Source organism: Sitophilus oryzae, unplaced genomic scaffold (assembly GCF_002938485.1).
Source record: "Sitophilus oryzae breed Bouriz unplaced genomic scaffold, Soryzae_2.0 scaffold_1512_pilon_pilon, whole genome shotgun sequence".
Lineage (NCBI taxonomy): Eukaryota > Metazoa > Arthropoda > Insecta > Coleoptera > Curculionidae > Sitophilus > Sitophilus oryzae.
In genome coordinates this window covers 29,655-42,048 of record NW_022146184.1, presented here as the reverse complement: position 1 = coordinate 42,048, position 12,394 = coordinate 29,655, and positions in this window count along the sequence as shown.

The following is a 12,394-nucleotide window of genomic DNA, read 5'->3' as shown; positions in this document are numbered from 1 at the left end:
TTTTCGAAACTCGAATTCTAAGGGGGTGAAACTATCCCTCAAATATTTAAATATTTTTTATTTATAAACCGGTGAGTTTTTTCGGAAAAAACTCTTAAACACGTATATTTTATTTTGTTGTTTTACATATTTTAAGATTTTTTATAAATTTATACAGGGTGTTTCATAAAATATGACCGTTGATTTATCACGATTCTGCTTAAACTGCTTGACATTTTAAGCTGATTTTTGGCAAACGGATTGACTGTGGGGTGTAGAGGTTCGATAAGGAGGGGTTTCTCGAATCTCAAATTCCAAGAGGGTGAAAACGCCCCTCAAATATTACAATATTTGTTATTTAAAAAACGGTTAGTTTTTCGGGAAAACGCTTGGACAAGCATAATTTATTTGGTTTTTTTTACATATTTTGAATTTTTTTAAAAAATCATAGAGGGTGTTCCAAAATGTCGGGTAACTTCTTAACCACGATTCTGCTTAAACTGCTTGACGTAAAAAGCTTATTTTTGGCAAAACGATTTTTCAAAAGTCAAATTCCATCGAAATGAAACTACCCCTCAAATATTAACAAGTTATATAATAATATCGCCATATTGTTTTTTCTCATGCTGACATAAAGGTAAGAAAATTTTATCCAGTTTGTATGTTAATGGAAATTCTTGCTTTGCTTTATCATCACCATTACAAATGATTAATTCGACGCGAACGAAGTCGCTGGTACACGCTAGAATTATATAAATAAATAAAGAACGGCGTCAGAGTTGGCTTGGAAATGAAGATCGCTGTTATTTCATATGTAACATTGTCAATAATCGTCATCTCTAAGCCAACTAAACGACTTTCTTCGATCATACGCCATATTCAGTACCTATAAAAGAATTTTTATTTTTGTTGTTTATTCTATGTTTAACAAGAATAAATTTTCGATACATACGCAGATTTTTCATCCAAAGATATTTTCGTCAAACGTATTACACCGTCTTTGATATGCCTTCGCCGGCCGAATTAGAGAAAATAATGTGTTTTATGCGTTGACCGCAGAACGATTGTTGTCACCACCACATAGCACTTGAGACGTAAGGGGAAATCAAATCAGCCTGGTCGCCCATTAGATTGCGTATCTTCCTAATTCTTTCAATCAACAATATTATCAATAATTGATCATCCGCATTTTTTTTTGTAAAATTAATTAAATCTCGAATGGAAAAGCTAATATGGCGCTTTTTCTGGATACTTGAAAGCCCTGTTATGTATAATTTAATTAATTGTACCTATTTGTGGTTTAATGACATAAAAATTAACTTTATTTTTTGGATGTATTAACATAATTTGCGTATTAAGGTTTTCAGAATCGGCAGAGTTATGGGAGTTTGCCCGAATATTAACAAAAAGGAGTTGTATGCCCCGATAGACGCTAATGTTACTGTAAAGAACAACATATCGTATTTAAACTTAACCATTAGAGTGGTACGAGATTTCCCTGATACTATGGAGGTAATTAATTAATAATTACTAAATTTAGAGAGGTAGTACTTAAGCTAGAATTAAAAATGGCAAATAGTTGCAATTAAAAATATGAATTAATAATACTACACTCACCGCACGAAAAACGGGCACCTTAAAATATTGAATTATTTTAAAGATTTATACACACACCGGAAAAATCTAGGAATATCATTTTATTAAAGTTAAAAATAAATGTTTACAACCACTAATGTTTACAACTATGTTAACAACCACATATTTGTAGGCCGATTCTTTCTACTTCGATTGAAACGAAGTAGTCACACTAGTTATTTCTAAATTTGGGATATTTGCAGAAGTGTTTGTGCATTTTTTGTCAAATGTATAAAAAGCACCTAGCATCAATTCTTCGAATTTAACCTGTACTGGCTATGTTTTTATGATAACTGGCCAGAATTCATTCAGGCCATGGGTATGATTGAAGCTGGAATGCGCTAAATCGACGTAGCTAGAGCATTAAATACAACGCAAAGTGTAATATCGCGAGGTCAACTTAAGAAGCAGACGCCCCTGGAGAGCTCAACCCTTTACCAGAGGAAATCAAGAGGTACGATATTTGTGGGCTCAAGATCATGTTCAGTGGTCGAATGAACAATGGGCCAATGTTCTCTTCACGGATGAGTCACGCTTTGGAATTCATTCGGATTCGAGAAGGCTTAGGGTATGGAGAGAACCGGGAAATCTTATTCGGTTGGATCATGTTAAGGAAGTACACCCTTATCAAGGTGGAACAGTTATGGTCTGGGGAGGAGTCCAGTTAGGCCGAAAAACCGTTTCTCTTAAAAGGTTTCTAACAGGAATCACATATCGTGATTTAATTCTTGAGCCTGTCGTGTTACCATATGCCAATGACTTTGGGAGAAACTTCATTCTCATGCATGGCAATGCACGGCCTCATACAGCCAGAGTGGTAAGTGAGTTTATCAATGTTCATCAATTAAACATCTTACCCTGGCCGGCACAATCTCCTGACCTCAACCCCATCGAGCACGTATGGGACGGGGTCCAAAAAAAAATTTTGAGAATGGGTATGCCTCGTGAAACTCGTAGGGATCTGGTTCGGGCCGTGAATGCAGCGTGGCAGGCTATACCTCAAGAAGAGATCGACAACCTGATCAGGAGCATGGAGAGACAATGTAGGGCTGTAATGAACAGTAGAGGAGGCCATACCCTTTATTAATTAAAAATGGTTTTATCTTTTTTTTTTAATTCACAGTTTAGAATAAAAAAAAATGTTTGTATTTTTTTGAGTTCAATAAAAATCAAGGTAAATATGAAAAATTCGGTAAATTTCGTATTTTTATTTCCAATACGTCCTGTAAACTATTTGTTTATTTTAATTTTATTATATCAGAAATGCAAATTACTGACGATGGCTGGATAAAATTGTAATATCCCTAGACTTTTCCGGTGTGTGTATATTGTGTTCAAGAGGACTGATTTTGATGATCTTTTAAGCAATCTGTAGCTAAATTATTTGACTTTTTAGTATCTCTTTCTAATTTAAAAATGAAAGTCGTAATTTTTACTTTAAAACCATGCCTTTGCTTTTGGTGCCAGTCACCAGACCTAAGAAATAGTGTTTATGATTGATGTAATATCACTGTTATTAAAAAATCATATTACTATTGTCTGTTGGTTGTTGGTTGTTAGTAACTGCCCAGTAAATACAAAAACTTCAGTACAATATTTGGTTTAAAAAACTTAAATACGCCCAGAGAAATGAACATTAAAATTCTTGCTGTATTTTACAAAAACGTATATATTTCAAAAACGGTAATATTAAAGTGCAGTAAACCATAATTAAATTTGTCCGGTGTCTGGAGCTCAATTTTTGTCAAAAACATGATGGTGAAAACCGCATATCGATATCTGTTACCGTTTCGGAGTTACGGGGTGTTTTTCAAAAATATGCATTTTTAACAAATCGCTGTAACTTTTTTGCTATGGAAAATTTTGTATTTTTATGAAAACATTTCCAAAGCACCTTTTTACGTAGAATTTAATGGTTTAAGTATAATTTTTTTTAAATTAATAATTTAAGAATTATCAACAGAAAATTTATTTTTTATATGGGACACCCTGTATATTTTTAATTTATTGAAAAGAATTTAAAATTACGTTTCCAAAAATATAACACACGTGATATTTTGCTCGATTTCTCTTCAAGATATAGAGTATATAAAAGTTCGCCCGCTTTAAATAATTAGGCTTTGCACCGGCTGTAATGCAAAAAATTCTAGTTGTGAGCATCAATTAAAACGAAAATAATATTTGCTATGAGAGATGCAGAATTTTATAAAAATTTAAAATATATTTAACCAACATCAACACATTTAAACTATATCTAATAACAATAAAAATAAATAGCAAACCAAGACATGAGATTTTGCTACGGGTGTTCGACATATCGACCGTCTTTTGTTATGGAGAGTTTTTGAACATTTCTCGCGGAATTCATTAACTCGACTAACTTGTCTAGATTATACGGAAGAATAAGGAACCTTTATTCTTCCGCAAATATATCCATAGGATTAGATCCATGGGCACTATGTCAGGCGGGCTCGACGGCCAACGGCTGGGATCTTGCTGATAACTTCAGCGTTCAGAGGCGGTGCGTCGTCTTGCTGGAAAAATATTTTTTCGAGTTCCATTAAGGGCATATCATCAATAAGGAGTCCAAAGCCTACTAGTTAAAAGTGGCAAACTTTTTGAAAATTCTGTATTTCGAAGGGGATTATAACAAAATATCAAGTGTGCTATATTTTTGGAAAGGTAATTTTAAATTCTTTTCAGTTAATTAAAAATATAGGGGGTGTCCCAAATAAAAAATCAATTTTTCTGTTGATAACTCCTAAATTATTAATTTTAAAAAAATTATACTTAAACCATTAAATTCTACGTACAAAGGTGCCTTGGGAATGTTTTCATAGAAATACAAAATTTTCCATAGCAAAAAAGTTACAGCGATTTGTGAAAAATGCACATTTTTGAAAAACACACCGTAACTCCGAAACGGTAACAGATATTGATGTGCGGTTTTCACCATCATGTTTTTGATGAAAATTGAGCTCCAGATACCGATATTAGTTTTCGTCTATCTCCTATAGAAAAGGGTTTTTCCATTTAAAAGCGTCGAATTTGACCCACCCTGTACCTCTTGAAAAAAAAATTAAATTGTAACTTCATCACTAACAATTTCTAAAAATCTAATGGTTTGGCTACAATGCTCCGTGTCGAATGTGGTGAATAACCCTGTATTTACTGTGAAAAATATCTTCTTTTTAGATGATGCTAGAACTGGAAAGATGCAAATATCGAGAAGCTCAAAATAATTGCGAGAACTATCATGATATTAAAATACCTGGAATGTGCGAAATGCTGTTTTTAAAAGGTGCCTGGTCAACGTATATTCGAGCACTGCAACCATCCCTTACATGTCCCGTTAAGAAGGTATTTGTAAACAAAGTGTTTTAGATATTTTAAGTAATTATTTCCCTTTGTGTCTTTGACTAGTCAGGGAGGTCATATCATGATGCTAAGTATTTTTCTGTGTTTCTGTGTTAATAATGGCTATAAATTGCTTATTATTTTGATTTTAAACGAGTTCTTGATATGCCACTTAATAATCACTACCTACTTAACATTTGTTAATTTTAAACGTCAATATTAATAAAAAGAAAAGATAAGAAAAACGTCAAATCATCCACGCCGCGCATCGGGATGTTGTGTCACGTTGGCATAGCAACAAATGTAAAGTAAATGCAAAGGTGATTTATCATAATTCACTGTTATTAGCTGTTATATTTCACTCTATTACAAATATGGGCACCATATTCCTTCAGCTAGGAAGTTGAATATTGATTTATTATTAAGTGGTCGTGGACAAAATGTATTAATGATACTATATTTTTAGGGATACTATAAGACACCAAAACCAATTGCCTTTACTACAGAAGGAATTCCCAGTTTTATTTTATCAGGACGGTATTTTTATAAAATTGCAATTAAGATCCAGGTGCCGAAGACCAAAGAAATGTTGGCGTGCATTTATTCAGAAGGTGAAATTGTTAATATTTAAGATGCAGGAAATTACTTAAATATCAACCAAATATGCGAATTTTCTCTTTGAGAATATGATTCAATATTGTTTTACATGAAGCAGTTAATATAAAAGTTTCTTAGTGATTTAATTACTTAATACATGAATAATAGCAAAGAATATCTTCTTTTTCTTCTTCTGTGGAAAGGAATACCCAGATCCAGATCAAATCCAGTAGTTACTTGCCCTTACAGTATCCAGCCCGCACTTAAAAAAAAAGACTTGACTAAAGCTTCATACAGAACCTGGAAATGACTGAAATAAATTAATTTCAATTAAACTTTATACTTAGAAATGTGCGATAATTCATAATGTCTAAAAAATACGATTAAAATTAATAAAATATCCTAGCAACAGCTTCCGGTAGTCGGCTGTATGCATAGCATAGAGAAAGCCAAATAATTAGCTTAAATAACCATAAACCTTTGAATAAGAAGACTAAGGAAGGAGCATATCAAAAATCTTAGGTCCACCGCGATGGGCCTCAAATATGGCCGACTTAAATTCCGGTTTATCAGTGCCGTTCTAATTTTATTTAAAAAATGTAAAACTATGATGTAGGGTTTGTTAGATTTGGGTCGTGCTTAGGAATTAAAAATGTATCTGCTAATACTGAACTTTACAAAATACTTTAAACAAAAATGGTACTTATTATTCGCGCCATATTCTTGCCACGTTCTTACTCTCTGTCTATCTCAACTGTCTAAGAACTGTCAAGTCTTCTTTTCATTTTTCTTATCACCACAGATTATAACACTTAACACTCCTCCTCGATAATAACAATTCTAAATTTTTAATATCGCTATACTCTACTATACAATTTGAGCTTTAACTCTTAATTTAACAAAATTGTCTTTACATAATGGCTTAGTTAACATGTCTGCTATATTTTTATGTGTTGGAACATATTCAACATCCATTACCTTTTTTAGTACGGTAATGGTGTGGATCCGGTGGCTGACCTTGAAACGAGTTTTTGCTGCATATAGTCACAGACACTACGCATATGCACATCTTCGATGTTGCCAGATTGCAAGTTATTTTTGAATTATTTTCTGTAGAAAACAAATATGTGCTTTTCAGTGTTTTTTTGTCAACATATACCGTATGATCGAAAAAACGGCATCCAGTTGGCTGGGAAATGACGATTAAGGACATTTCCCATATAAAATGACAACGATCTTCATTTCATAGTCATCGCTGACGCTATTTTTTTCAATCATAGTACGCGGTATATTATTTATAATATTTTAATATTTCGGCACAACACGTGAACGCTTATTATGTATTTTCATAGTCAATAAAATTAAATAGATATAAAACACTAGATTCTCATAATAAATCTAATTGCTCTAGATTATTATGCTACGTTTAAAAAGTGTTTTATTAAAAATTCGGGAAATTAAAAGGGACGTGTCCAAGTTTTTTCTTTTTTTTTTAATTTTTATATGCTGTAGCTCCATGTCATCAGATGTCATATTCATAATAAGTTTTTTTAACATTCCATCAAAACTACGGAGGCCTTAAAAGGCCTTTTAGCCTCCGTAATTAAAACTGTAGAATCAGCTTCAGCAACATTAACAGTTACCTTGTTTAATTCTGCTTATACATATATTGCATTAATTTTTCTGCTACCTTAAGATTTCTCTATTCTTACCTTACACCTAATTTACACCTAATTTATGTGATTTTCTTAGCATATATGATTTATAAACCATATTTTTCCTAATGGAAGGATATGGAATAGGATATGCAAAATTAAGATATTTTAACATTTATTTTCCAGACAAAAGCATAATATAGTATTAAGATTAAGACATAACAAATATTATAAGAAAGATCTTAATATAAATCACAAACTAACTAAGTCTTAATTTGGTCTTGTATAAACATAGGTATAAAACTAATAAGATCAAAACTCAACCTTCACCATATTGTCAAGATTTGGCATTATAGGAAACAAGAAATTACAGTAAATTAAGAAAAGAATATCAAGGTACACGATATTAAATACTGTAATGTATTCTACGACAACAACGACTTCTAAAGAGAAAAAGATAAAACATAAAGCTTATTCAGCTTAGTCTTATCACCACACTCTTCGATAAAATATATGTCTAAAATTGCTATTAATCCACTAACTTGATATTTTTAAGAAATTATGATACAAACATTATAATCAAAGTATATTATATTAGTAACATATAGGTAAAATGTTACCTCTATCTCATTGACGTGTATATTGTTCTATAAGACTCGTCATGGTAGTACTTATACATCAATACATATAATCAAAACTATTGTTGCCTGTAAATAACTTGAAAGAAATAAAATAATTCTAATAAGTTTAAAACCATTAAGAAAAAATCCGTAAATGTAAATATATAGAATAAATGTTATCATTAGTACAATTTTATATATTCATTATACTTTCATTTCACAATCTTCATTATACTTCTTACCTTAATTTTGAATATCAAGATAAATCTGAAATTATGAAATTAATTATAGAATTTGTATTATTATTGATTAACACTCAAAAAGAAATTTTTCAACTGCAAATAATTCGAAAAAAAACTGCAATTTGGCAACATCGACGATGTGCGCTTGCGTAGTATCGATGATCAAATACCGCAAATATGGGCTTCAAGGTCAGCCACCGGATCCACAGCTTTACCTTTAATACTAGATCTTTAAGATAATGAACTTTAATGTCGATGTGTTTGGTTCGTTTTGAATTTTCATTATTACGTGATATTTGAATAGCACTCATATTATCACAATAAAGTATTGCTCTAGCTGTAATATTAAAGTCACTTAATACACCTTTTATGTTCACTAAATCTTGAGAAGTGGTTACAGCTGCTATGAACTCTGCCTCTGCCGTAGATAAAGCGACACAGTTTTGTTTTTTCGAAAACCATGATATTACGTTTTGTCCATACATAATTATACTTCCACTTACACTTTTCCTGTCAGTTTTGTCCGATCCCCAGTCTGAATCTGAAAATGCATTTGGTGTTTTATCTTGAATATAATTTTTCTTGAAAACCAATCCTTTTTCTTTCGTCTCTTTTAAATACATTAATATTCTTTTTGATGCATTCCATGTCTCTTGTGTTGGAGTATCTAAAAATCTACTTAAATATGAAACTGCGTAAGTGATGTCAGGACGACTAATGGTTGATACATACATTAGACTTCCGATTAATTGTCTATATGGTACCTCAATTATTTCATTATCTTTGTTAAATTGAAATCCCCTTTCCATTGGTGTACTTTTTCCTTTGCAGTCTTGCATATTGTAATATTTTAATAACTTCTCTATAAATTTTGTTTGATTTATATATCATGTCTGTTCCTCTCTTACTATTGACATTCCCAAAAATTCTTTTATTTCACCTAAATTTTTTGTATTTTAAAGATATGTTTTGTATTTTTTCTTTTTCTCCTGTTATTAGTATGTCATCTATATACAACAATAGCCAAATATCTTTATTGTAATATAGACAGCAATCAAATCTTGATCTTTTTAATTTATTATTTATTGCAAAATTACTAAATGTAAAAAAATGCAAAATAATCATTCCACACTCTGGGAGACTCTTTCAATCCATAAAAAGCTCTGTTTAGCTTTAGTACTTGTGACTTTGTTTTCAATCCTTCTGGTGGTTTTATGTATACTTCACTGTTCAGTTCTCCATTTAGAAATGCAGTGGGTATATCTAGTTGCCGTATTTCATAATTCTTTTGCAATGAAACTGATAACATTACCCTGATTGTCGAAATTCTTGCTACTGGAGCATACATTGCTTGACTAAAGTTCTCCTCCTTAATTTGAAACCCTTTTGCAACAATTCTTGCTTTCATTGTGCCATCTTCTTTAGTGCGAAATACACATTTTGTTTCAATAGCTTTTTTGCCTTGTGGTAATACTTTTTCGGTCCATGTTTGTAATTTCTTGTGAGATTCTATTTCTTTCTGGATAGCATTACTCCATTGCTCTTCCTTTATTGCCTCTTTAAAATTATGAGGGTCATTTTCATTTGCTATTAAACAATACGCTGTATATACTTCATGAACAGTGTCAGGACTAACGATTACATTATGTGTTTCCTGGAGAATTAAATTAAGTTCTGGTGCTGTAAGAGTCGGTCGGCGTCGAGCATTTAATTGTAAAAAATGATCTTGCTGAGGGGTAGTAATGCGATGTCGCCCTGTGCGCCTTTCAGCAACATCACCACTTTCAAGGTAGCGTGCACTTAATCGCGATATTACACTTTGCGTTGTATTTAATGCTCTAGCTACGTCGATTTGGCGTATTCCAGCTTCGAGCATACCCATGGCCCTTAGCATTTCGTTTCTGTTAAGATGTCTACGCTCTATAATGTCGTTTAATACTAAACAGAGTTATTTGAATGAATTCTGGCCAGTTATCATAAAAACATAGCCAGTAGAGGTTAAATTCGAACAATTGATGCTAGGTGCTTTTTATACATTTGACAAAAAATGCACAAACACTTCTGCAAATATCCCAAATTTAGAAACAACTAGTGTGACTACTTCGTTTCAATCGAAGTAGAAAGAATCGGCCTACAAATATGTGGTTGTTTATTCAAAACATTTATTTTTAACCTTAATAAAATTATATCCCTAGATTTTTCCGGTGTGTGTAGTTTTAGTTGTATGCCTGATATTTAATTACAGTAACCATTGTATGTTAAACCAAATTGAAATTTGACCCGAAAAGTTATACAGAATGAGAGAAAATTAATATGGAACATTAGTCACATTGAAAAGTAAGTTACTCCTTTATTTTACGTGGAACACCCAGTACATTTTCCTCCATATGAGAGGCGCCACCTTATATAATACTTCTATTATCAACAGACCCTGAGTTTCCTAAACCACCAGTCGTGAAAAAATAAAATACATATTTTAAATCAACTCTGTTGTCTTTATTCAATATATTTTTTTACCTAGATACATCTAGCATAAAAATTTGAAGGACACATTATTGGCCCTTATCACAAAACTGACTAGATGACCAAACTCCTCAGTTACAGTATACAAAACCTTTTTTTTTAGAAATATTACAAAATGTAGTCAAGAACACGAGATTACAGATCAGTAGTACAAAAAATATACACACATAATACCGGCTTACAAACAACAGACCTAAATTTAATTCTTGATCTCATTATAAATAATATCAAAATTACTTGATAAAAAAGTATTTAATGTCGCTTAGTGCATTAGGTCCTATTGTCAATTGTAAACCTCTCTAAAAGTACTTTAAAATAAGTACATTTTTAATTAGTAAATCGACTAAAAAATGTTTTTTACAACAAGAACATTGTTCAGTTCTTTTAAATACAATGTCAGTATATAAAAATACAAATACTTTTTAAATTATTACCTAAGTATAATACAAAACTGCACATATATAATAAATAACACCTATATGACTTGACTGGTTTAAATCTTTGTAGTAGAAATGCTTCTTTAAGTCGAAAGCCAGGAAAAAACGAAAAGAAAATTATAATAATAAAATTTACTGAAAGTTATGTCAAATAGACACTTAGGGGAGATCGGGTACAATTGTAACGCGGTACAAATGTAACAGGTACCATAACTTTTTTAAATTCAAATACATTATTGTGGCACCTTGTCAGTTATTCAAGTTTAAGACTCAGTACAATCTGACGACAGTTGAGACTTTTGCAATGGTGCAGTGACATAACAATAGAGCTATATCTATTTATCGACACAAAAGCAAAACTTAAGCCATTTGAAAAAAAATTAGTGGCAAGAGAATTTATTTTAGCGTAAAAGAAAATATTTTGCCTGAAGAAAAACTCTCTTAACTCAAGAAAACCGGTTCTCTTGAAAAATTCGAAAATTTCTCTTGAATCTATTTTCATTCAACCAAGTGCAAGTTACTTTGTTTTAAGATAATAAGAAAAATACGCTAGGAAGTACTTCATTCAAGAAACATGGCCATTTTTCCAATAGCTAAATACTCTTTTGATGGAAAATAATAACGACACGCAAAGACGATGACGAAGGACGGTATATTACAATCAGTCCGCAGTCCGATCAGTCGTACGTCGCATTTCATAGGTCGCACATCATAGTACGCACGGGTTTTGTTGCTTGGAATTTTTCACTTGGAATTTTGCATAATTTGCTTTTTAAACGCATATCGTATAACAAATTAGTGATCGTTATTAACATGCATTTGTCATTTTTTATGGACAAATTTTAGGATATATGGATTATTTAAAGGAGTTCCTGAAAAAATGGAAATTAGAGCATTTATTTGCTATATTTGAAGGTAAGAGACATTTACCTAATGCACCTGTTTAGATAATGCATGCGTGACTATCGACAGAATAAGAGTATAGGTATCGATTTTTTTATGCAAATAATTACAAAAATTTTAGAATTTCAAGTCGTCGTATTAAAAAATTCAAAATGTGACCAAAGCTTATAATTTTAATAATCTATTTGCTTTACTTTGATTAATCGTGATGTAATATTTTTTTGTAATTTGTAGAGTGATGAACCATCCCTAAAAATACCAAGAAGTGAAGAAGCAGAAATAACTACTATCGAGGAAAATAATATCACTTTACTTTTACTACAGACCAGGAAAACCTAAATTTATCCGAAAATAATATACCTCGTAATATGCCTGTATATATGATGTATAGACTTCTCTTAGATCAAAATAAATTTTAGTTGAGTCAATAGTATTCGCTATTGGTT